The sequence below is a fragment of the Anas platyrhynchos genome, chromosome 11 (assembly GCF_047663525.1).
Source record: "Anas platyrhynchos isolate ZD024472 breed Pekin duck chromosome 11, IASCAAS_PekinDuck_T2T, whole genome shotgun sequence".
Classification (NCBI taxonomy): domain Eukaryota; kingdom Metazoa; phylum Chordata; class Aves; order Anseriformes; family Anatidae; genus Anas; species Anas platyrhynchos.
Window position 1 is genome coordinate 8083568 of NC_092597.1, and position 25273 is coordinate 8108840.

Here is a 25273-nt window from a genome sequence, read left to right on the forward strand (position 1 = left end):
ATAATTAATTTGCTACTTCTAATGTGAGAATTATTATTCCAAACATAACCAATTCTGTTCTAGAGAGCTCGTATTAGGAAATTACCTTGATTCAGAGCAGCACTTCTTACTTTATGCTGCTTTTTTATGAGGAAGCTGACAATATTGCTCCGGGAGTTTTGTAACAAAAACCACATTGCCTTTCTGTCCTTAAGACCCCATGAAAGTTATGTGCCACTCAATGAAACAACAGAAGTTCTTTCACGATTGTAAGAGTGAACTATCTGAGCAAAACTTCTAAAAAGTGATTTTACATAGAAAGTTATGTATTTGATGGGAAAAAAATCAATACTCCTTGTAAGACCCTTCACAGTAGTTTTCATTTGTTTACGTAACTGTAGTCCTCTCAAACAAACTGAATCAGGCAAAAAGACATGCATAAGGGAGAAAAGGGAACAGAAAAGATACAGCTGCTGGCCAGGCCTTCACGTGCTGGTGCAGCTCAGGCTGCCTTCTTTCACTGCTTTCCATGTATGCTGTGACACACAAGAGCCCTTTTTGAGGTAAAGGTACTGTCTGCCCCAAGAAACCAAACTGATCAACACAAGGTACTGAAAATAACTATTCTGGTTATGAGACTAACACGAATACCAAGCTTCACTTCAGAATGCAACTTCATTAGCCTAAGGAAATTCAAACTGCAAGCCTAAGAGCAGAGAACAGCAAGTAAATCTATGGATCTATGCTTGGTCTAGTTGTCCAAGTCACCAGGTCCCTGTGCATGGGGGAGTGCCATTCACCATGTGAGCTGCTTCCCACCCAGATTAGGATCAGTCACACATTTGCTGAAGTTATATCCTGCATCACCGTCCAGGTCACTGGAGATGTTTCATGATACGAGTTCCTGGGATACCTCTGGGGTTCCTATCGCTGCGTCAGTGAACACTTAAATATACCATGTGAAACTGCTGCAACATGTGAGATCATAACCAACCTGCACTGGAATCTGTTTGCCAAGCCACTCTTCAAAGAGACAGAAGACCCCAGTTAACATTCTTTCTATGGTCAAGTGATCCTGAACCTAAGACTCTATGTCCTTTGCTTTCTGCTTTGGCCATGAAGCCATAAATCAGAAGTGGAGAACAGTTCCTCTTCAGCTTTTCCAGTCATACCAATTCTGTGCCCAATGAGAAAACTTGAAACTAGTCAGTGAATTAGGCCTGAATGTGTGAAAAGCTTCACACCAAGTGAAACCAGTAGCCAAAATATAAAATAAAATAAGCCCGAACAAACAAAAATAGCCTTTGTCCTAGCAAGACAAGAGCACAGATTAGTCAATTAGTTGATGCCCATTTGCAAAAGACTCCTCTAGTCTGTAACGGCTGAAGGGCAAGCTTCCATTGGACTGCACTTGAAATCATGTAACGAAGGACACATACCACTAGAAAGGTAAAATGCATGCCAAATGTATTTCAAGATAAAAATGTCCAGATTTCTTCATCTGCTGCTGCAGTAAATGTTACAGACTTAGATTTCCACAGGCCTTGCATCTTGTCTACTGATCTGGTGGCCCCATCTTTGCATTATTAACGCTGGTTACTCCCAACAGGATGAAGAAGAAAAAGAGAGTTTAGAGCATGAATTTCACATGTTAGGGAAAACATCTGAAGCTCCCTGCCTGCTCAGAAGTATAAGTAAATAGACAGCAGAAATATCTTAAAAGTCTTTCCCCATTTGTTGCATGAAATTTTTATAGCTGTTATTTCAGGATACTATTCGCCCCAAACAGCAAATTACAGCTTACACACTAGTCTGTCCCTGTGTTTCTGAAAAAGCTGGCCTTGCTTGGAGGTGCTATATGTTGTTGGTGTGAACATGAGTAGAAAGGAGAGATACATGCCTCTCTAACAGAACAATTAAGAGACAATGGCTAAGGAACAAACAGCACAGTGTAATTTTAGGATATAAAATATCATAAAGCAAACAGTAACTGCTTTACTTGTACAAATTCAACAAATTCAATGGCTCCTTTCAGCCTGCCAAGAAGGCACAGACATTTTCATTAAAAATCAAAGCCACTGGGAACTCTTTCAGATAGCTTAATATGAAAACGTTTTGTTCTCATAATGTTACCATTAAAATATTCCTATATACATAAAACAATGGTAAATAATCAAGGTATTTAAACTGAAAGCTTCTTAATTTGAAGCTTTATACATGTAAATTTGATACAAAAGATATCCAAACCATTTTTAACACATGAAGTTAATATTTCCACGTCAAACATGGAAAAAAGTAAAGCAGAAAAGCATTTTTATAATACTGATTTTTTAAACATTTTAAGTGCAAAGTATATTCATATGAGTATTTTGAGGTTAAGCTTTTGTCACTGAAAGAAAGGAGAAGGAAGAGAAGACGAAAGGATCCAAACAGCAAAGCCAACATAAGTTTGTACAGCAATAAAATATTTTTGGTGAAGCAGTGACTTAATGTGACACAGAGATGAAAAGACAACTTGTCATCCACAGCCGTTCTCTGAAAAATGCAAAACTGTCATTTTCCAGTACAGATGTATCACTTTCTGGAACAAATGAACTGCAATACAAATTGTACATAAAGTGTATGTGGATTACAAGACTTACAAGAGTAAAATGCTAATAGAAAATATAACTCATTTTTTGCACTACCCATGCAAGTATATTATGACAAATCACCACATTTATTAGGTCTCCTAGTGTAACTGCATAGCACGCCAATTGATGTGCTTGGAAGTTGGGGAGATTTATTAAGAGAGTTCTGAGAGTTCAGAAAGGGTACATGAATTAGCTCACATTTTGCACTTTCTTCCCCTTCTCATAGCTTTTCTCATTGTGCAGACCCATTTCCTTTCCTCACTGAATCCATCTGATCTGTACTTTATACTGAACTGATACACATGAAATACTTTACTATCTTATGGTTTCCCTTCAATAACTACTACATGCTGTTGGTAATCTCAGTTTTTGTTCATTCTGCTTTAATCCTGATTGTATTTCACCAACAGATAAAATATAAGTATTTGCTATTGAACATTATTATCCTTTGAGTATCCTTTGTCTTTCTTAATATAAAGCATCTCTCTCTCAACCCACTTAGTTATATTTGCTTGCATTACATTCATTACCATCTGTTGGAAAAAAAAATCCTCTGGTTGAATAAAAAGCTTTTGGACCATTAAGATTAAAGCTAAAAGGAAACATCTAGTTGCGTCAAAGACATTGGGAAAGAAATCACAAGGAACTGTGTATGTGATACAACACTAAAGCCAGTTTCGAGTGGAACTCAATCCTTTCATACTGGAATGCATCAGAAGGCAACATCTCATGCTGCTTAATAACCACCCTGAACTAAGCTCAAATCTTCAAAATCCGAACATGGAACAATGCCTTATCACAGCAGAATAGAAGTGCCTTTGTGCTTATACAAATTTAAGCAGAAGTAGTGATATATATGTAACTTTTAAAACATTTGAAAGTAAAGGATTCCCTGCATTTGTTAAATAACTACTGCTATCTCTGCATCAAACCTCACTTCTTAACCTTCTGTTTTTAGTATTTACCTCATTATTTTGCTAGACATAAGAACAGCAGCAAATGCACGTAGTTTAGCAGAAATGTGGTAATGAGTGCATATTTGGGTACTGAATTAGCACATTAGTTACCTCTTCTCAGTCTCCTGGCACTACTTCACCTCTCCATTGTTAAAATGAGGCTGAGATTGGTGAGTTTATTACTGATATGATCTATATATTCCAAATAACCTAACATTTAAACAACAGCTCAAGGATGCATAAAATTGTGCTAAGCTTTTTAAAGATTGTCCTTTATGAATATACAAGTGTTAAATTTGATGTAAATTAATTTGTACACTCCTGTAAGATGGGACTGTTTTTTAAGCTGTTTTGAGACAGCAATTTCTTCGTTTGGTGAAAACATTTTTCTACATTATGCTTTTCTACACTATGGAAAATTTTTAAATTTTATTTAGTCCATCTCCATCAGTTATTTTAATTTATTTATTCTTTTCAACAACTTTTCATATGACATGGCTCCTACAATGGATGCAGTATTTCCAATACACTTTGACTGTTCCTAATATTTCCTAAAGAACCTCAATTCTCCTTGTGGAAAACTGAGGAAACATATTTGACACATGAATAATTGCTCACTCTTCAAACCAAAAGACATGCACCAACTTCACAGGAATTTCTTCCTCATTCTTAACTCCACCAGAACCTCCAAAGTTTATCCTTAATTCACTGCTCATTATGTTACACAGCAGTTCCCTGAAGCCTGTTCACACCTTCCAGACTCTGTAGACATCTGCTCCTTTTAATGAGCAATGCGTGCCTGTATTGCCGTTGTCTTTCGATAACCTCCCACCCTCTATCTGTGAGCAGCTGGAACTGCCCCCTTAGCACAGCTCCACAATCCAGTACAGTGGAAACCTGGTAGCCTCACTTCTCTTTATTCCCAGTGGCAAGTCTGCAGATCAGGATGAAGTATAGGGACTGCGTTCATTCCTCACTTATGCATGAGCACTGGCTTGACAAACACTGGTACAAATACCTGTTGTAATGATAGAGGAAGACAGGCAACATTTAATCCATCTTTCATATCCTGTCTTCAGTGAGGCAGGAATATTCATTAGAAAGAGCTGTTCCCATTTATTTGGCTAAATTTTTGCTTTAAAGGGTGAAAGTTAAAAATTGCTTTTTGAATGATGAATTTAAACAATATAAGGATAGTAATTACTCAACACTACATGGAATTTGTATTCACATGAAAAACAAAACTGATCTCTATGACAAGACAGTGCTGGAACCCTTGTAAGGCCTTCAGCTGAACACCAGTCTCCCCACCACAGTAACTGTGCCATTTTTACCACAGTGGATGTACTGTGCCATGCAAGATCACACACCATCCTATCAAAGTTCAATTATTCCCAATTGCAGGAATGAACATAGCAGCTGGCAGACAGCAAAGCATATCAAGGCAGAATACACTATCTTTCTCCTTCTGTTTTATCAGGCTGATTATGTTATATAACCAGATATTAGGTATGTCAGCACCAACAAGAAAGTAGTAGCAAAACAGATGTCACTGTGTGACAGAGCTGTTGTCCATTGCATATCAGAAAAACAAACATGTTGGGAAATGGTACCCTGTGACATGAATTTCTTCTACATAATGAAAAATGATCTGTCTTAAATCCTCAAGAGCGTCTGTTTAGGGGCATCACTGTTACTATTTTGTTCTACCAGCTACTCAGGCTGCACAACAGATTAACTCAACCAGCAGAAATTCTGTTCAGTGAGATTATTTGTGAAATATACACACAGTTCACGTAACTCTTCATCTATCGTTTGAAGTTTCTCAAGCTGACAAATATGAAAGATAACATACCAAGCAGTATTAGAATTAACTAATAAAAAGAGCCCAAAAATAAATAATGAGAAAAAATAAGAAGTAAGTAGATGCTGCTCAGCAGATCCTAAACTGAGATGTCTGCACCTATTAAAAAGTCACTAAAGGTGACTTCACCATACTTACTCTCACACTGTATTCTATTCATCCACATTTATAAATGGAAAGCCAGGGTATGCAAGAAGGCTACAGTGGAGACTTGGTTCTCAGTCTAAAGAAGTTTAACGTAAGCCTTACTATATATTTTCTTCATTAGGGTATCTAGTATAAGCAGAAAAAATTAACCTGTTTTAACATAGGATACCTGAAATATCCATTTTTTGGACATTTGAATTCCAGATGTCTTAAAATACACTTTAGATTGCATCTGAGCATTACAGGCTTAACAGTGATGAAGCACTGAATCCAAAAGTAGGCTCTAAGTAATATCTTAGTGAAGTCTTAATTGTCTTAAGAATTCTTGCACTTACTTCTCTTCATCTATCTTTATATACATATACACTTGAAAGAGGCAGATGTAAATACACTAAAAGAGGAAAGCCTCAGAAATGTAGCTCAGTAAATGCTCAGTGAAGTTTTTGTCCATCCTTCTCTCAACTATCACGCAGCACAGTGCTCACTGTGTTCATCAGGTCACAGACTCTTGAGATTTTGGTTGATAAACAAGTTAAGCCCTAAGGAAGAGCTGACTAAATTTCTTTTTATGAGGCTTTCTGCAGGAGATATCTCTAATAAGGACAAACAGTCTTCTGGAGCACTACATCAATACTGCAAGGTTACAGAACTATGAGGGGGGTGGTGATGAAAATCTGCCTCAGGCTATGAGGTTTGTCATTACCTGCTGCAGGAGCTTGTAATGTAACTCATCAGATGCTCAGCTCTACTTCAACTGTGAAAATGGCAAACAAAATCAGTAACACCAGAACATACTGTTTTAGCAAAACTGCACTGCTAAATTGGGAATGACTGTCTAATCAGATTGTACCTCTGCTTCTTAAGGCACGTTTTACAGAACTATAGAAAATGTTTATAGAAAAGCCTTATACCAGCTCTCACTCTGAAATGCAATGAGCTAAAATTAAAAAAAAAAAAAGTTTAATTTATTCTTGCCACAGCCACACTGCAACCTGTCTTTTCTGCAGACTGCCAGTAATTTCTTTACATAACTTCTATACATGCCATCTGCCAATAACTATCCGTAGACCTCTCATTTAATTCTAAAATTTCCAGTTAAATTTGACTCATGAATTAAAATGAGGGATTAAAGAACACTAGGGAATAAACAGTTGCCTTTAATGTCATCTGAGTGGAAAATAAGTGATGATTTTTTGGGGGGAAGTTTTATTATATTTTCCTGTATAAAAGCCCCAGAGTTTTAAGCCATAACTATGAAAATACTCAAGGTCTAATTTTATTTTTATGTTACCCTCTCATGTAAAACAAACAACAACAAAAAAACTTCATAAATTTTTCCATCTTCCAACTTCAAGTCCATAAAGTTTTAAAAATTCCTATTGTCATGAGCTTTAGCAAATTAGCAGCAGTAAAAATGTCAGCTGCCAATACAGTCAACTCTTCTGATGTAAAGAAAATCCCCATATAATAGTACGTAACTGCTTCAATTTTCTCAACATTGTCAGCTGGGAAGTAGAAGATATAATTTAGAAGACAGAAAGAAATGACAGAAAGACATAACTGATGAGATATGCATGAACAGCATAGTCAAAAGGTCAAACATACACAGGTTTAACATACACAGACATCAAAAGCGACTTGTGAGTCTTGCTGTAGGGTTAACTTGACTTCTGAATAGTAAGTACGGAAGGATGGATGACAAGTCAAGCTTGCTACCTTAAGAGCTACTCACTTGTGCATTCTCAGATATCAAAATACTTCATCATTAACTTGCCATACACATTTTCCCCCTTGAGAACTGTAAGTCAACTCTGCTCTGTGAGCAGTAACATTTTTGAGTAATTTGCTGAATCCCGAGCTTTTATTTCTAACAGCTTAAGCATCTTCCTACCTATTCTCTCCTCCCCCCCCCCCAAAAAAAAAAAAAAAAAAAAAAATTAGAAAGAAGGCTCAAGGAATTGCAAAAATAAAGGAAATTCAACCTTCTGTAAGACTTTGTGGCTGCTGAAGGCTAACAACCCAAGTTTGAATATATATGTCTTTTTTCCTTAGAAGTCCTACGATGTGTTTTTGGCAGATGCTTTCCAAAATACAACAGCAGCTTAACTACTTTGATTCCAAAAGAAAGACTAACAGCTAGGCTAAGCACTCACAACCGGTTGTTTCTCATTGAGGCTAACAGACAACGGGCCCAGGTTGCAACACAGATAGCGAATTATATCACTAATAACTGATGTGATTAAATTTTAGTTTGCTTGCAACTTCAGTGTTAAATTAAAAGACTGATTGATCTTACCAGAAGACATCAAGAGAAAGCATACCATTATCTTATGGAAGAAGGATACCTAATGCAAGATAATTGTACTGTTATAGCCCTTCAGCAGTTTTCATTCTCTGGGAAAATTGCCTTCCTTTCATGATAGTGTAGAACCCCATCTGTTATTATTACTCATTTGCATTTTAATTTTATGAGGAATGCCTTCCCCAAAACCAAACACGATAGTTTCTCTTGCTACAACAGGAACATGAGGCCTTAATTTCAGAAGATGCAAACGCCACTGATGGCCTGTTTGTATAAGCTACAGCACTTTCAGCAAGTGTTGGGCAGCACTGCAGACCAGGACTATGAATGTGAAGATACAAGATGAGAACAGATTCCCAGCTACGTCTTCACTGCACAATACAATACACATTGCACAAAGCAAGAGAAGCGCAGCGTTAAATATGAACTTAAACTGACGGGGTGATTAAGTAGCAACAAGCAAAAGTAGAACCACTCCTACTGTGGTCCTACCACAGATGCCCACAGAGAAGCACAAATTGCAGAGGTAATGCTGCGCTGCAAGAGCCTAGCCGCGTGCACCTTCCTTGTTCAGGCACTTCTTAATCACTGCCCCGTCTCCTCCATGTAAAAGGGAATTTATTCTGCCACTAACTCCCAATCTTCAGAGGCAGAAGCGGCCCTATTTAACCGGGATTCGGCACAGTTGCTCCCACCTAACTCCCTTCTGCCCCACCCCTGTGTAGTTCTGCACAAAGGCATTATGATTAGGCTGCTCTCTCCAAGCAGCCCCGAGATGGGCCATCAGATGGTGTTGGTCTTCTTGTGACAGGTACCCTTAGGTTTAAGGGGTACGCATTGCTGTGCACATCAATAACAGAAGGCAAACCAGGGAAAACGTGGGCCTACTACTGAATGGAGAGAGGACCCTGGGAACGGTGCACAGAGAAGGCAGAGATGCTGAATGCCTTCCTTGCTTCAGTCTGTACTGTCAAGGCCTGGCCGCAGGAATTCCTGACCCAGGAAAGCAGGAAGAAAGTCTGGAGAAAGGAAGACCTTCCCTTGGCTGCCAAGGATTAGGTCAGTGCATTTAGGCAAACTTGACATCCACAAGTGCATAGGCCCTGATGGGAAGTACCCATGAGCGGTGAGGGAGATGGCACACATCACTGCTAGGCCACCCTTGATCATCTTTGAAAAGTTATGGCAATCAGGAGAGGTGCTTAAGCCAATGTCACCCCAGTCTTCAAAAAGGGCATGAAAGAGGATTCAGGAAATCACAGGCCAGTCAGCCTCACTGCAGTCCCTGGAAAGGTGACGGAACAGCTCATCCTGGAGGCCATTTCTAAGCTTGTGGAAGACAGGAAGGTGATCAGGCATAGTCAGCATGGATCTGCTAAAGGGAAATCAGCCTTAATCAACCTGATTGTCTTCTACGATGGGATTGTCTTCTATCCTTCCCCTTTCCTCAGCCCAGGTGAGGCCTCACCTGGAGTGCTGTGCCCAGATCTGGGCTCCCTCCTACAAGAGACATGGAGCTCCCAGAGCAAGTCCAGCAAAGGATTACTAAAATGAGGAAGGGACTGGAGCATCTCTCATATGAAGAAAGGCTGAGGGAGCTGGGCCTGTCTAAAAATGACAAGAAAACAATCTTTTATGTACAATGACAGGAAGAAGACAACGTTTCCAGAACTACTTTAGCTGCAAATCCAAACGACTACCCAGGAAGAAAAAACAAACGGGTAAAGACAGTAGGAACCACGTTTTCTGCCTCGCCTAGCCAGCTACATAGCTGGTACTAATTTTCTTCTGCTATGTTACACACAAAGCAGCATGATAAACCGGTTCTCAAAAGTTTTCTCTGAACTGCTTTTTTTTTTTTTTAATTATTTTTATTATTAAACCTGTGTGTAAGGAGGAAAGCAGCCAATTTATTGTATTTAGTAGTTATTGGATATACCTAAGAAATAAAATTGTTCAGAATCACAGAATCACCTAGGTTGGAAGAGACCTCCAAGATCACCAAGTCCAACTTCTGACCTAACACTAACCAGTCCTCTACTCAACCACTTTCCTGGGCAGCTCATTCCAACACCTAACAACCCTTTCTGTAAAGTTCTTCTTAATACCCAACCTAAACCTCCTCCTTCTCAACTTCAGCCCACTCCCCCCCCACTCCCCCAAAAAAAAAAAAAAAAAAAGCATTCACACAAGCCTTGAGAATCGGTAAGAGCTGTTTAGTGCTGGGACATCTTGCAGGTAAGCCTGTGGGATGTCCATGGTGTTTGGTGGCTCCAAGCTAATGCTTGCGATGGAGCCTGAGCAACGAGTAGGGGGCTCGCCGGGCACTCCTGCAATGCTGTTGGTGCTCTTGGATGGCAGAGCATAAAGACATGCCGCGGTAGTCCCAGGCCTGTTCTGGCAGAGGTGGATCCACTTCCATCCATTCCTCCACATCTGGTGGATCCAGCTCCATGGGCTCCATGGTGTTGGGCAGCTAAGCCAGTTCTTGCCCGGGACTACCCAAACAGGATGCCTTCTGTCTGGGATGTTCTCAGGCCAGGGTGCCAAACCAGGAGGTCGTCCAGTTCCATGCTTTGGTCCCATGCCACTGTTGGGTTCATTTTCATGCATGGGTCCGATGCTACTGTCAAGTTTACGGCCACTACCGGGTCCCACCCTGTGCTCCGGACTATGGGCATGCCCCTGCTCCCCGCGGCTGTCTGTCTCATGCTCCCACCTTCACCCCATGTCACCATTGCTCCTATGGTAAGGCCCAGGCCCCCTGTCGCTGGGTGTTTGAGGGGCCAGCCTGTTCCCCGCAACGTTGAGGTGCCAATGGTACCGCCTGTGTGTGTGTCTGTGGGCTGGGCACCAGAGGTGCCTCAGGCACTGATGTCTCTTGTGCCACCGGCGCTATCCCTCCACCCACAACACCTCTTCTTCTGCTCAGGTGCGTTCCTTCTTGGTGCCTCACCAGACCGCATGGCTGTCCTCGCACACCAAGAGGCCTGCCACTCGCCTGGCTCTCCCGGTCTCCTTCCTGCCGCCCCAGCTGGCAGTCAGAGGGCTGAGATGCTCAGCGAGTGGCGGGCCAGCTGCAGGGGGCCTGTTCTATAGGGCCCACAGCACCGGTGGGGCAGTGGTGGCTGCTGTGACCTCAGCAAGCCTCTAGGATGGAGCAGCCCATGCATGGCCAAAGGCAGCTGTGTTGGGAGCGGCCTGGAAGATGCCCTCATGTGGACAAGGAGGAGGTTGGAGGGGCTGAGGGCCCCTTTTTCTGGGGCTGGCTCCCCTGGGTCATTTGGCTTGCCAGAGAGAACGGCTGCCCCTTGGCCACAGGGACTGCCCCACACCTCCCACCTTACTTTTAGGTAATTTCATTCTACTCTTTATAGAAAAGAACAGAAGCAAGGTGCATCTTTAGCCCTAATTCCCATGTGTGCTTTTTGCTCCAAAAAACGTGTGCTTTTGTCAGCCTAAGCTCCTGACCTGTCCACAATCCTCAGTAACTGAACAGCCCAACAAAAAAAAGCCCACTGAATTTGTTTCTGATATTTTTGATACGTTCGCTATGACAAATCTTCTGTGTACATCACTTTTTTTTTTTTTGTTTTGCTTTGTTTCTTTTTGTTTATTTCTTTAGCAGTAACCACTAAAATGCAGTTATCTTCACAAAAAACAAATGGGACTTTGACAATGGAAAAAACAAAACCAAAACCAAACACAATTCAAACAAACCAGGCAGTACTCCACATGATTCATCGTATGACCTATCATACAACGCCAATTTAATCACTCCCATCAGTTTTTTCTCCCTTGGTGGAAATGAGGACATACACTACACTTTCAGAATATTAAGATTTATGATATTAGGATTGATTGTTTATTCTAGTGTACGTTTCCTACATCTAACAACCTTGTTCTCCTGAAGTATTCTAATCTTGCTACTGTGTTTAGAAGCATACAAAGTACCCTATTCTCTGCTCATTTGCACAGACCCCCAACTTCTATTATATACTTTCAAATTACACAAGATTTGCTGCCATGCTTACGTTAAACAACAGAAGCAGCCACCCATATTTTTCTCTGCATATAACAGTATGAACCAGAGGATAATTTCATGCTTCCTTATCATTCATATTTAACATATGCCTTATATTCAGTTTGGCATCTTTATGGTGCTTCTGTAGCAGGTTTTATAACCAGCTTTTATCAAATATTCTCATCTAATTGCAAATGCTTCCATGAGTCATGCAGTTTGCTACAGATGTTGTGAGAATGAGTCCCACCCTTCGTCAAGTCACTTAGCGCTGGGGGTAGGACAGAGCAGATTAACCACACCAGCTCACAACCACACAGTGACACTCCATGCAAATCTTATAGCTGTAAATATAACTTTTACATTCTGGAGTTTCATATGCTATGGTGGATGTTCCCCAGCATTTTAGTGTTTTTTTTTTTGACATTTCTCCAATATGAGTTACTCTTGTGGCCAGCACTGCATCATGCTGTTTTTTTGCTTGTTCTGAGCAATATACATTTTAAACACATTCTAGAAAACTGCTACCAGCACACATGGTGCCCAAGTTACAGGAGTATGGGACATCTCCCTGTGTCACGAGGTTTGAGTAGATACTGCCCTTAAGCTTCTGGAAAAAGCATCTTTTTCTTCTCTCTTTTTTAAACTGTCCTCCCAGGTCACAGAACACGATTTCTTTTGAAATTGCTACCAAGAACTATCCAATTTGTACAGAAACAAAAGTAGGAGAGTTGCTTCAAAATGTGTGTCTTCTAATCTAGTAATTCATCTCCTTCAAGGCGAAACAAAATTCTCTAAATTCAGTAAATCCATATGTCACAGAGAAGATAAAGCTATTTGGCCAAACAGCCAGAGCAGACTTATGATACTTGGAAAATGCACCCCATTTGGGGAAAGGAAAAGGTTCAGAGAAAATTACACAGTAACGTGTTCAGACTATTGGCTTATTTTATGATCATGACAAAACTTTCAGGGACAAAGTCACTGCATAAGCAAACAGTGAAAAAGTCAAATTATATCAGGCACTGAGAAATCTCTGGTCAAACCTATACTCACACTGTGTTAACGTATGAGATCTCATGCATTTACCCATCTTCATAGTTTCTATTCCATTCAGGACTGGTGTCAATTACTGACATATATTTCAAAGTGTTAGAATAATCACTTTTGGGACTAACTCAGACAGGAAGGAAGAAAACAATTGTGTTTTAAAGGGTTTATTAATCCTAAGGATTTCCCAGTGATTAGCTTACTTAACCTTCTAATTATCTTTCTGATCTATTCTTGCCATCTTTTAGCTAGAAATGTGGTTTAAAAAAAACCCACAAACCTCCAAAGCTATCAAAAATGAGAAAGCACTTTGTCATATACCACCTCATTCATTTTATCCTTTCAATGAAATTAGAAGCAATTCTGTTCAACTTACTTTTGGAGTTAAACTCTCACAAGGCCTTTTCAATGTTCTGTAATTTGAGAAAATATGAAAGTGCAGATAAAGGAATACATCCTCCCATTTTCATAACTAGATGCTGTTAGCTCCTAACATTTGTCTCCAATTTCAGTATGGTTACTGTCTTGGGAAATATTAACACACAAACAATTTTTCTGTAACAATTGTGAAGCTGCAATGATACAGATCTTCAACTTTTGAAAGTCCTCTGTGCTTGCAAAATTGTAGTAGCATTACCAGAACATATCCCTTTTCGTATGATGCTTTCCAATTGTTTAGAACAAAAGGAAAGATGGGTAAGCATTTTACACAGAGAGACCACAATATACATATGTTTAATTTAGCAATACATTTCATACCTCCACTAACATAAAATTAGTTAAGCTATGTACAATTCCCATTTTAAAAATGAGCATTATGTCTACCATCACCTTGTTTACAGAGGAAACAAAGTCTAATTTTAAGGAACAAGATTATTTGGTATTTAATAGTTTAAGAAAGTACATGGATTTTAGGAGAAAAATTAAATCTGATGTTTCTGCAGTTTTATTTAAAAGGAAAATGACCTTGCTACATTGAAGTAATTCTTCTTTACATGTATACAGATGAAAGCATCTCAAATTTAGTTTGCATATCATATTTGAGCATACATATTAGTAAAGCATTAGATGTGGATATCCTGGCTATTCTCCTAAGGGTAATTAATGACATGAACAGATGTTTTTAACTTGCCCCAAATATTTTATGGACAGCAAGAAGAAAGAATTTACGTTTTGGATTTGTCAGGTGTATCTCAGGGAACAGTTCTTAAAAATAATTTACGGTCAAATGGTTGACCCACATTGCCAAGTAATATGTCAATTACTTGAGACATTTAATTTACAGTCTTACAATAGGTACTTCACTAAATTTTGCATTCATCTGTCACAGCTGTATTCAACGATTTGACCATGATTAAAATTCACAGTTCCCTTCTCTGACAATTCCCTTTGATATTATAATTTCAGTGAAATGGTGAATGAAACAGGAACATTCTAGACTTGGTAAATATTAGTTGTCTGCAGACTCCTGCTACAAGAGAATGACACAAGTGCAGTTAACTCCCACAATGAATCTTTGAGGAATGAGATAAAGAAGTCAGCAATATCCCTCTCTCCAATCACAATACCACACAGAGTATTACAGACAAAATAAATCAAGCTTTCAAAAAACATCACAAGGAAAGAAATCTTCTAACCATACTGTGAGGCAAGGCTGAGGAGCTATGACTGATAAGGTAGTCTGGAACAACTAGACAGTCATTTCCAGAATGTGTGAAAACAGTGAGGTTCTTACTGCATTACAGAGTCTATCATAGCACCAGCAGAGAAAGAAATGGGAATGTAAGAATGTACAGTACCAACATTTATTTAGACATGCTGTGGCTGCCCCGTATTGGTGCCTGCATGAGTTATCTTTTGTTTGCTTGGTAGTGAGCAAATGCCTCTTCCAATTGCAGCCATAAGACATTAAAGGAGGGAGAAGGTCAAACCAATCTCTCCTCTCACATGGAAGCTCACAGCGCATGTTCAATTGCTACAAAAGCTTTTTTCAATGACTTCATTGTATTTGGGAGAAATGCAGAGAAATAGCAGGAAAGGCTTTGGCAAATGTCAGACTGCACAGAAATCTATAGGCTAAAGCTGTCAACTGACAGAAAAAAAAAAAGATTTTTTTAAATCGACAGGTGAGTATGAAAATAACAAAAAAAATCTCAAAAAGAAACAGAGGTTCATTGGAAATTGCCTTTCAGAAACGGTATTAGATGAACTCCTACAGCAAAAGCTCAGAATCATTAGTCGACAACAGGCACGGATGCTTCCTAATGCAAGAAACAAATCCAGCACGGGTTCTTCAGGAAAAAGAAAAGATGGAAAATACATTTTTTCTTGATGGTGAGACTAGATTTATGTTGAAAAAGCTTTATACAGAAATGTGTAATTGAGCACAATTCCTCCATGGCAAGCTACTAGCATACCCCTCTTTGATGCAAAATATATATAGCCAAATAAGAGCATGGTGAAAACAGTGGTAACTGTGAGGAATATCGTCAAACAAGGCCACAGACTATAAGACACATATAAAACACAGCACACGTGCTGAAGTTTGGATGAAAACACCAACCACCCAGAGACATGGTCTTTGTAACACCGTGTCAGTTGAAGCAGTCACAGTGGCCAAGGGAGAAAATGAGAACTGCTTGACATGGATACAGCTGCTACCTCTTAGCATGCTCACAAAGAGGAACCCAGATGTAAGAGACTCTACAAGCACGACTGGCAGGAAGCTGGGCTCTGGTGCAAAGCAAGGTGTTAGAGGCAGTAACTGCCCTTAACTCTCAAAGGCCTATAAGCTACGGCACAGCCCTACCTGCCAGTGAAGTCAGAAGCTATGCCAAACGTACAGGTTGGATCTGGTTATCAAAACAGTACACAAATGTACACATACTTGCTACCATTCAAATAGCCCCTGTTTTGAGCTACTGGTTTTTAACGTCCATTCCCTCTCAACACACACATCTTTGAAGAGCCCAGAATCATGTGAATTTATAATACTTAATCAAAAGAAGAAGCAACAGGTGTCTGTTGAAAATCCTACTTAAATTGCCATATCAATCATTAAATTCCAAGCCCTCCTAGAAAACTGCTGTTCTGAAGTTCACTAGAAAACTGCACAAAATAAATTGCTCAGGTTTGGGCTGCTCAGTAAAGAAAAATACTGACAGGGGAGGAGAGAGTCCAGCAGGGGCCTGCTACGACACAGAGTACTGGAATACATCATACGGAAGGGGAAGGTGAGGCAGCAGGGCTGGGCTGGATGGCACTGGCAGGGAACGCCACGTAGGCTGCTGGCTGGCTTCAGCTACGCAACAGAGGTTCCAGCAAAGACGTTGGTCTTCGAAAGGCAATGGTCTTAAGCTGCAGCAAGGGAAATGCCAGCAGGATATTTTTTAAGAAAGTTACAAACAGAATGGTTAATCACAGGGACAAGGTTGCCCACAGAAGCTTTGGAGTGTCAGTCCTTGGCAACATGTAGAGACAACTGGACCAGGCTCTGAGCAACATGATTTAAGTTGGAAGTTGATTCTGCCTGGAACATGGGGCTGGGATAGACAGCCTCCAAGGGTCTCTGCAAATTGAAATTATTCTAAAGATACTAAAAATAACTTCATAATATCACTTATTCCATCTTCAGTGTGCATCAGAACTTAGAAATGCTGCAAGTATAACTGAAAAAACAACAACAAAAAAAAACATGTAAAGAAAATAATGTATATTGGAACCATGGGCCTAAAAAAATAGTTGCGGACTAACAGGAGTGAGTTCCATGGGAGGAAGTAATTCACAGTATAATTATTCTCATGCCAAGAAAAATGTAGAAAAAGGTAAAGCTGAGAAAAGCTGAGGTATCGGGGCAAGTGACAATGTAGCATGACATCCAAAATAAACGGTGCGACTTCTGGCTACCTCCAGAGAGGAAAGAATGACGAATCTTGCATGCATTAATGTTCTGCACACAGGACATACGTGACTGCCCCGAGATACTGCATTCACATCAGAAGGAATCAGAGGAGGCGCAGTAACAAAGTGATTGGCAGCTAGCGATACTGATGTATGAAAGCTTAAGAGAATTAAGATACCAATGTGATTACTGACCAAGAACATCAACCTGTAAATATTTACTTGGCATTGGGGATGTTTGGCTGTTGACAGGACGACAAGCTAATAGCCTTCTTTCCCCATAATTCTTCAATTAAATAAAAATAGCCATAGAATTCTTAAACAGGAGAAGGGAACATCACTATGACCACAATGCTAATATCATTATAAATGCACAGGGCAAATATTATTACTTGCTGTACAACACATTTTTGATACTTAGATTCTTTTTTATTCCAGCACAGCATCAGTAACAGAAACATGATCAACAAAGCCTTTGATGAACAGATTTGTTGAGTCCTTAGAGAAAAAGCAAAATCCAGCATTTCAAAAGGCAAGAAACATTCCTTCTTTCAGCAAATATCTAAAACAAAATTATTTTCCTTGACTGCACTCTGGGAAAAAATTCGATCCTCAGCTGACTGAAGACCTGTTGGTATCCTTTAAACTTGACATTTAAAAGGCTCTTTTATGGGATTCTTTCCTTCTCTCCCCCCACCCTTGTACTTGCAGTATTTGACTAGAAGGCTAGAGATCTCCATTATTTTTATTGATTTATGCATGTATTTACTAAATGATGCCTCTAGGCCTTTCCAAATAACACACAGGACATAAAGACAAAGGGACGTTTGATGATCCCCATCCAACTGTTAATTGCCGTTTCCATCAACAGCCACCGTCAAGACAGGGAAAGCAAATTCCCTACTAAATTATTTCCACCAAAAATGTCAGTTTCAGCAGGTGCTAAGATTAATTACAGACCTCTACCTCTAACTACATAGATCTCAAAAGAAGAAAAAAGCAACATTATATTATACTTCTGCTAACAAAAGAAGGCAGGTACTAACTTGAGACAACCATTTTATGTTAAATCAGTGCAAAAAGCAGTTACTTAAGCCTAATTGCTGCTCACATCCTCCCATGATATTAAGAGATGGCTAACGCAAACTAACCACATTTGTGCTCCCAAATTCACAAGTTGGAAACAGCTTCTGAGGAGCTAACTTTGGAGGACATTCTGAGAAGCTAACTTTGGAGGACATTCTTCTAAATCTTTGAATCCTGAGCAAGCTGCAACAATCACCCATAAATCCACTGCTAATAAGATGGGGTTTGGACGGCTGATACAATTTCTAAAACAATTTAAGAATATTAAAAATGATTGTATATTAATTTGATACTACCTCTTCAGAGTATCATTTATTCATAAGCTTTTTTACAGAAAAAAAAATCTTGGACAAAACCAAGGATTTTTTTTTTTTTTTTTTAACTTATTCTGTAGCAACTAATGCCACATATTTGTATTTCCCTTACTGACAGGGGAAGCAGGCATACAAATATTTTTCATTTGCCACCTTTCCCAATTCTTGACATCAATCAGATTAAGTCTGCTGATCAGACTACTCAAAGGTCAAGCAAAACAACAGTTTTTTAAATAGTCTAATCTCAAACAGAAAAAATCTCCTTCTTTTGTCCTTCCAAAAGCATCTTTATTTATAACTGTACCCCTACGTTTGAACCACATTCTTCTTGCACTTACAGTAGAAGAGTTTAAAAAAAATAAATGACAGCACAATTAGTTTTTTTCCTAAGATGTTACTGCAGTCATTTCCACTTGCGTTTCCATCCAGACTATCTAAACCAACTCACAGGAACACTATGAAATATCTATTTTCTATATATAGATGAGTTCCATTATCTAATTTCACCTGTGTTGGGTTCTGACCTGGGAATTTTACAATGCTGATTCCAAATTCTGCTTCCAAAAATTCCAAATATATCTATAATTGGACTTCATTTGGACTTTCTAACATAAATAATATTCCCTATAACATTTGATATCGAGAAGGCAATTACATTTAAAAACAAACAAACAAAAAAAACCCCACTCCATAGAAAGGGGTCATCATTCATATCGTTTTTCTGTTTAGTACCTAAAGACTGCTGAAATGTATGCAATTACCTTCACATAATATTGATTATATATAAGCCTTAGGAGCTTGTTTAAACTTAAGTTATATTAAAATATTTCACATCTTTAGAGCTTTAAAAGAAGCTGTTAAGCAATATCCTTTAGTTCTTACATATAAATTGCATTTTATTTAGATTTAGATTTGAGTATTGGCATCCCAAATGCTTTACTTCATTGCCACTGTCACCAGTTATTTTAGAAGTTGTGTGAAGTGTTTAAATCATAAGGTATTGCATCAAAATTATCTTCTCCCATAGTGCAATTTCAATTTTTACAAACACAGTGTCAATACTTTTCTATAAAACTTGAGTCTCCCTAAGAGAAAATTGCTTTTTAATCAAAAATTCTATGAAAACATCTCAGCAACTTATTAAATTTTCTTTCAGTTTTACAGAAAATTGTACAGAAACAGCAGTTTAAACAGACAGCTCTCTCATTTTGTTTATGGACAACTGTACAGCATACATCTATGCTTTTAAAATATATAAACCTGTCTTGTCTCCTAAGATGTAATGCTTTTTTTAAATATGCTATGCAATATTAGATGCCATAAAATCTGCATGTTTTGGGCAACTAATAAGTACAAACAGTTCACATTCAATACCCAAATCGCCTACCAGCTCTTCCTTGAAATAAAATGCATTCATATGAAACATGGACATAGTTCTTTACCAAAGACATTACAAAACAACTGGTTTCTTATGTCAATACTTGCAGATAGCTTCTGGAAAGTGAATTTTAAGACAGAAAGGTCATCTCAAAATGTAATTCACTCTGATGAAGTCTAGATCTTAAAGGAGAGATACAATCATCGAGAGTTTGGTGGCTGAGTAGTAGCTGCCCATGTAGCTGAACCAAGTTCCAGCTTCTTACTTATTCCTGATAGAAACTAAGAGCCAAAGAGCTCCTTGGCTTTCAAATGTCTCTCCCTTATATTTATTCTGCTATTTGTGGGTTAAAGCAAGGTCAACTCTCTCTCAAGTCCTTCTCTTCAAAAGGTAAGTGACCTATAATGGCTACACTTTTCTCAAACAACCTTGTAATACAAACTTGAAAGAGAAAGATTTGTAGATGAGAGTAAAATGTATTTATTCCTTCCTCCTCACATCAGAGGCAGCCCTGACAGGCCATTTGCTTTTGCTATTTATGAACTACTTCCATGAACCATGGAGGAATAAATGAGATTACACCATTTGTTAACTCTGTTGACTCATCCAGAACGGGAAGGTTATTACATTAATTTGGATTTACATTAACTAATACGAGTTCACCCCACCCCACTTGTGTCAGTATACCAAATGATAATGACTGGTTGTAAGCAGTCAGGTACACAAATACAATTCTGTTTTCAGTTTAATTCTATTAATGAAACTAATGACAGCAGTAGGTCTAAACTCACTCTTGTTGCAGGTTTCCTATCATTCACCAAATTCTGAGCCGCCTGGCATTCAACACAGCCGATCATTATCCTCTTCCTCGGCACAGCACATTTTTCATTATCTCTCTCCTTACTCCCAATATCATAATAAGTAGTAAAACGTAATTGCCCTCAGAATTTCATTCACAAATAAAGAGAAAAATCACTTTTTCAGCAACAATTCCCTAGGCTGTACTTGGCCAAACAGGACTAATCAGCGGTGAAGTCACATGCTGTGTCGTTAAGGGAAGAGGAGACATTCACAGAAGTATTCTCCACAGGCACAGCGCTGTGCTACAGAAACTTGCCTACAGCTTAGTGCAGCGTGCCTCACACGCTCAGTCTGCAATGCTTATGCAGCTGTAACAGAGTAGGAACATAAGAACTATCTCAGTGACCATGTAATAGGAAAAGACTTGCATTTCACTCACACTTAGCTGTATTGGTTCCTCAATGTTCGATCAAAATGAAGAGGTCAAAAAATATAAAAATCTTTAAAGTCCCCAAGGAATAGTCCTTGCACTATTGTCAAGTCAAAAAAAAAAGGTCACAGAGGGATTACACAGAACTGGCCACAGAACCCAGCATTACATATAGAGGTATTTAATTGGCATCCTTCTCTGCAGAAGCTGCTCAAGCTGTTCAAGTACTTAGCAACGTTAAATGGCAACTGTTGGCTCATGTGGAAAAGATCATTTACAAAGGTCCCAGGAGAGACATCATCTGTTTCTACATGAAGAAAAACTCATATTTTTAAGAATGGATGAAGAAAGTTCAAAGGTATCATTATTGTAGGGGTACTTAGAATGTCTCTATTTTTATCACTGCACTTGAATTGCTATCAGCTGTTTTGCTTTTGGTTTTCTCAAGCAATGAAAAACGAGAAGCAGATTTGTTGCATCAGAATTGTACCATTACAGAAAGTGTGTTTGGCAAAATGCTTGAGAAAAAGAATTTGATCATAATTATTCCTACATTACTGATGCAAAATAAGCAGAAAGTGTATTACCTAGGAAAATATCAATTCCCTTGAAGATGTCAATATACAAGGACCTTTCCTCATCAAATATCAGACTTCAATGAGAGCATAAGGCTTGGTTCCACTGCTTTCCAATTAATGTTATATTCATACATCCCCAAGAGTAAAGTGATAGCATTGTAAAAATATTACACATTACTTTTGCAAAACTCAGCTTATTAGCCCAGAAAACTATCTATTTTATCTGTGCTCTAAATAAATGTCAACCTTTAGCTACTCACTGAGGGTACAATAAAGGTTAGAAGTCATCATGTTGTATATATACAGATGGGGCTAACATCAATATGGCCCTCTCCTTCCTGGCAAGGCAGTGCTTGCACATTTACAAAAAATATACCTCAGAACCACTCCTTTACCACTTTTACCTTTACCACTAGAGATGTCCCTTTTTACCACTCCTTTCAGAGTGTTAAAGGGACATCTCTAACGGTTAGTGAAGTTAAAGAAAGCTTTCTTCATTTAATTGTCCTTATCTGAATACACACTGCTTACACTGACTTCATTGTGTGCCTCGTGCACCATCTGAGCTAAGATGCTCAGGAAAATGCTTTCCTAGGATACCAGGATCTGCGTAATAGCACCACCTAGAGGCAACAGTTTCTGAAGTGACATTTAACAGTAAGTTATTTGTATAGTTATTTTTTTAAGCTTTATAATCATTACATTATCACGAAGAAGCCTGAAGAACTTCTATTTCTTCCTTCAAGCTTGTCCTGCCATCCTTTTCAGAGCATTGAAAGTTTGTTGAATCATCTGGTTTTTGTTATATTTTTATTAAGTTTTCCTTTGTCTGCTGTAAAATAAATCCTACAAGACAATCAACCAACAAATCCAACTGACAGAAGGAATATTAAGCCCACAAGTAAACAAACATTATTATAGTTGACACTTTTGATTGCCCTGTTATGTAATCAAGCCAATAGCTTTAAAATTTAATATTTCTGAAATCTAAATGCTGTAATAAAGAGAAAGGTTGCATGTGAGAGGATTTTAGGGAAATTACTGTACCTCTTCCTTTAGTTATGGCAATACCATATTCCATACCAAAGGCACTGTTTCAACGCAGGAAATTAACTTAAACTATGACTACTATTCTGCTTGTCAGAATTTCCAATTTCACTAGTTCTCCAAAGGCAAATTTCTCAAATAGCACACAAGTGATATTTCTTTTGAAAGAGGTAGAAAACAGTACTGATGATGATGTAGAATGAAAAAAAAAAACAGATAAAAAGAAAAGAAAAAATAGCCTCCCCTATCTGTGCAGGCACTAAGATAGTACAGTACCAAAGCTATTCATTAGGCAAGACACCTATTAGTTTGGAAACAGATTTGCTAAATACTTGCTCCATTAAAAATAATCAGATCTTTTCTCACGTGAAAGGTTGTTTTTGCTCTGCAATACTAAAGACGATACAGGAATACCATCTTTCAACCTAGGAAGACTAGGAGTGAAGCAGATATGGGTTGAGACGTTTGTCTGCATCTTTAAAATGTTCCAGCTAGTTGGAGCTTTCATTTTCTTCCCTCTTACTTCCACTTGGTCCTTGATCTCACAGACATAGATGGTAAACAACTCCTGTTGTCTGAATGCAATTACCCAGTTGCTCAGCTCTCACAAATCCAACCAGGATCACAGTAACTGATGCCTCAGCAAATTGTATCTTTTATGTCTGGCACATGCTCAAAACAGACAATTTTAAGAGCTGTAACTTTCAAAACATCTCCTAGAATATTCATTTCATAAAACATTCTCTTGGTAGTACTACTGCACACATTTATACTCAAATGCCACTGACTCTGGCAAGGAAGAATTGAGGCACAGGAAACATGGTTGTCTCTTGATGGGCTGAAAGGACAGAGAAACAGATCCCATTTATTTATTCTACTGCAATTCAAGGAGAAATATTGAGAAGTTTTACAAGAAGTAGTGTATTCACTTATAAAGCATATGAGTTGATACTCTTGCATTAGACTAGCAGCAAATCTTTAGCTTCTCTATTGCTCTATTTATTGATACACTTACTATCAGAGCAGGTATTTTATAAAGTGAGACATCAAAATATCTTTTGTGGATAAAGTCTAGAAATGGGACAAGAATAACTAATTAAGTGTTCAAAACACTGCATTGATGTTTTTTGCAGTATTACCTAAAAAACAGTTGAATCATGAATATCCATACTAATGGTAGCAAGCCATGCTGGTCTAAAGAAATTATTATGGTTAGAAACTAAGTGTTAAACATGCCTAAGAACATTATCTAAAGGCTTTTTAAAAAATGAAAAACAAAACAAAAATGGAGGCATTAAGCCACCAAAAGAAAAACCTAAATTAAGTGATCTGTTAATTATGTAATCCAAGTCATTTTGTATTACTAAACTCATCTAATACCTCTATTAAGTTCCTTGTAGGGCTGGAAAGAAATAGAAAGGGGCAAGTTAAAATAATAAAAACAGAGAGGGAGAAAAAGGCACAGCCATGGTTAGACACAATAGCACTTGCTTTCTCAATCTGCAATTTCATAATTAATAAAGCCCACTAAAAATAAGCAAACAGGTTTACATTCCAATGAAACTACCTCCCAGAAGACAGCAATTTGGTAATGAGTGGATTCACCCCTTGTTTGGCAGACTACAGGCCAAACTTGCAACTTGCCACATTAAAGCTTGGTTCCAGTATCTCACTTGACTGCCACAGGCAGGCTATTGCGAAGCCCCTCTCTGTACTGTGAATATTATTTTAGATACGCTTGAACAGCAAGCCAAGAGATATGGGGATCATATCAGCCCTTAGAAGTACTCTAAACTTCTCAGCACTACAAGACTCTTATGAAATCTAAAATAAAATACAGGGATACTGTAACCTAGCTTTCTGGAGGGAATTCACATTTACTAAATATTTACTGATGACTGCAATGACCTTTTTTTTTTTTTTTTTTTATAATTCAAAGTTACATTAGATAGACAGTTGAATATATGCATCGTACATAGAACTACTCTTCACATGTATATCCTACCACATACATAAAAGTAATACTAGTTTAAGTCCAATATTTTGCTTTTAGATTCAAAACTCTGTTGGAATTCTCTTAGAAGTGCTTCTAACACCCATTTTCTGCACACAATTGCATGATAATATCATCTTCGCATATAAATGCAGTAGAGCTAATTCCTTTTATTAAAAACATAAATTCATATGTAATAATGCACCCACTGAGAAATTCTATAATAAATCTATCTGCAATAATGAAAGCACTTCTGCAATATCATAAACTTACAGGGCATTTATACTCCTTTATTGTACTTGAAAAAGCACTAAAATGAACTCTACTTCCAAAAAGTAAATGAGAACTCAAACCCGATACAATAATGTACATATTTAAATGAGAGAAGAACTTTTTTCTCTAGTATTGCTGTATAATAAATGCAAAACAAATTTTTTCCTGAAAGAGTAAAATCTGCTATTGGTGACTATTAGCACAGAGAAATAACAGCACATGGTGGATTAAAAACATACAGCCACACTCATACCACTACACTTCCTCAAAATGGTAAAAGCATTATAAATTTTAGTACTCATTTACTGAAGTCTTGTACTCTTTTGGTAGGCTCAATATTGCTTTCACACCATGTTTCTTACTAAATTAACAGGAGCTTATTGATTGAAGCATACAACTGCAAGCTGTTTTTCTCCTACATGGGAGTAGACATTCAAATGCATTAGGGTAGGTAAGCAAAATAATGGCCTGTTCTCTTTTGATGCAACTTAATTTCACCTTGCTAGAGAAAAAATCAACAT

The 25273-nt window shown here is 38.3% G+C and overlaps 1 long non-coding RNA gene across 3 annotated transcripts in view; it reads right to left on the minus strand.

Annotated features, from left to right (window-relative positions):
• The window catches only part of LOC119718005 (uncharacterized), a 71510-nt gene that overhangs the window by 25949 nt on the left and 20288 nt on the right, over nt 1-25273 (minus strand). The gene's annotated exons all lie outside the window — the stretch shown is intronic.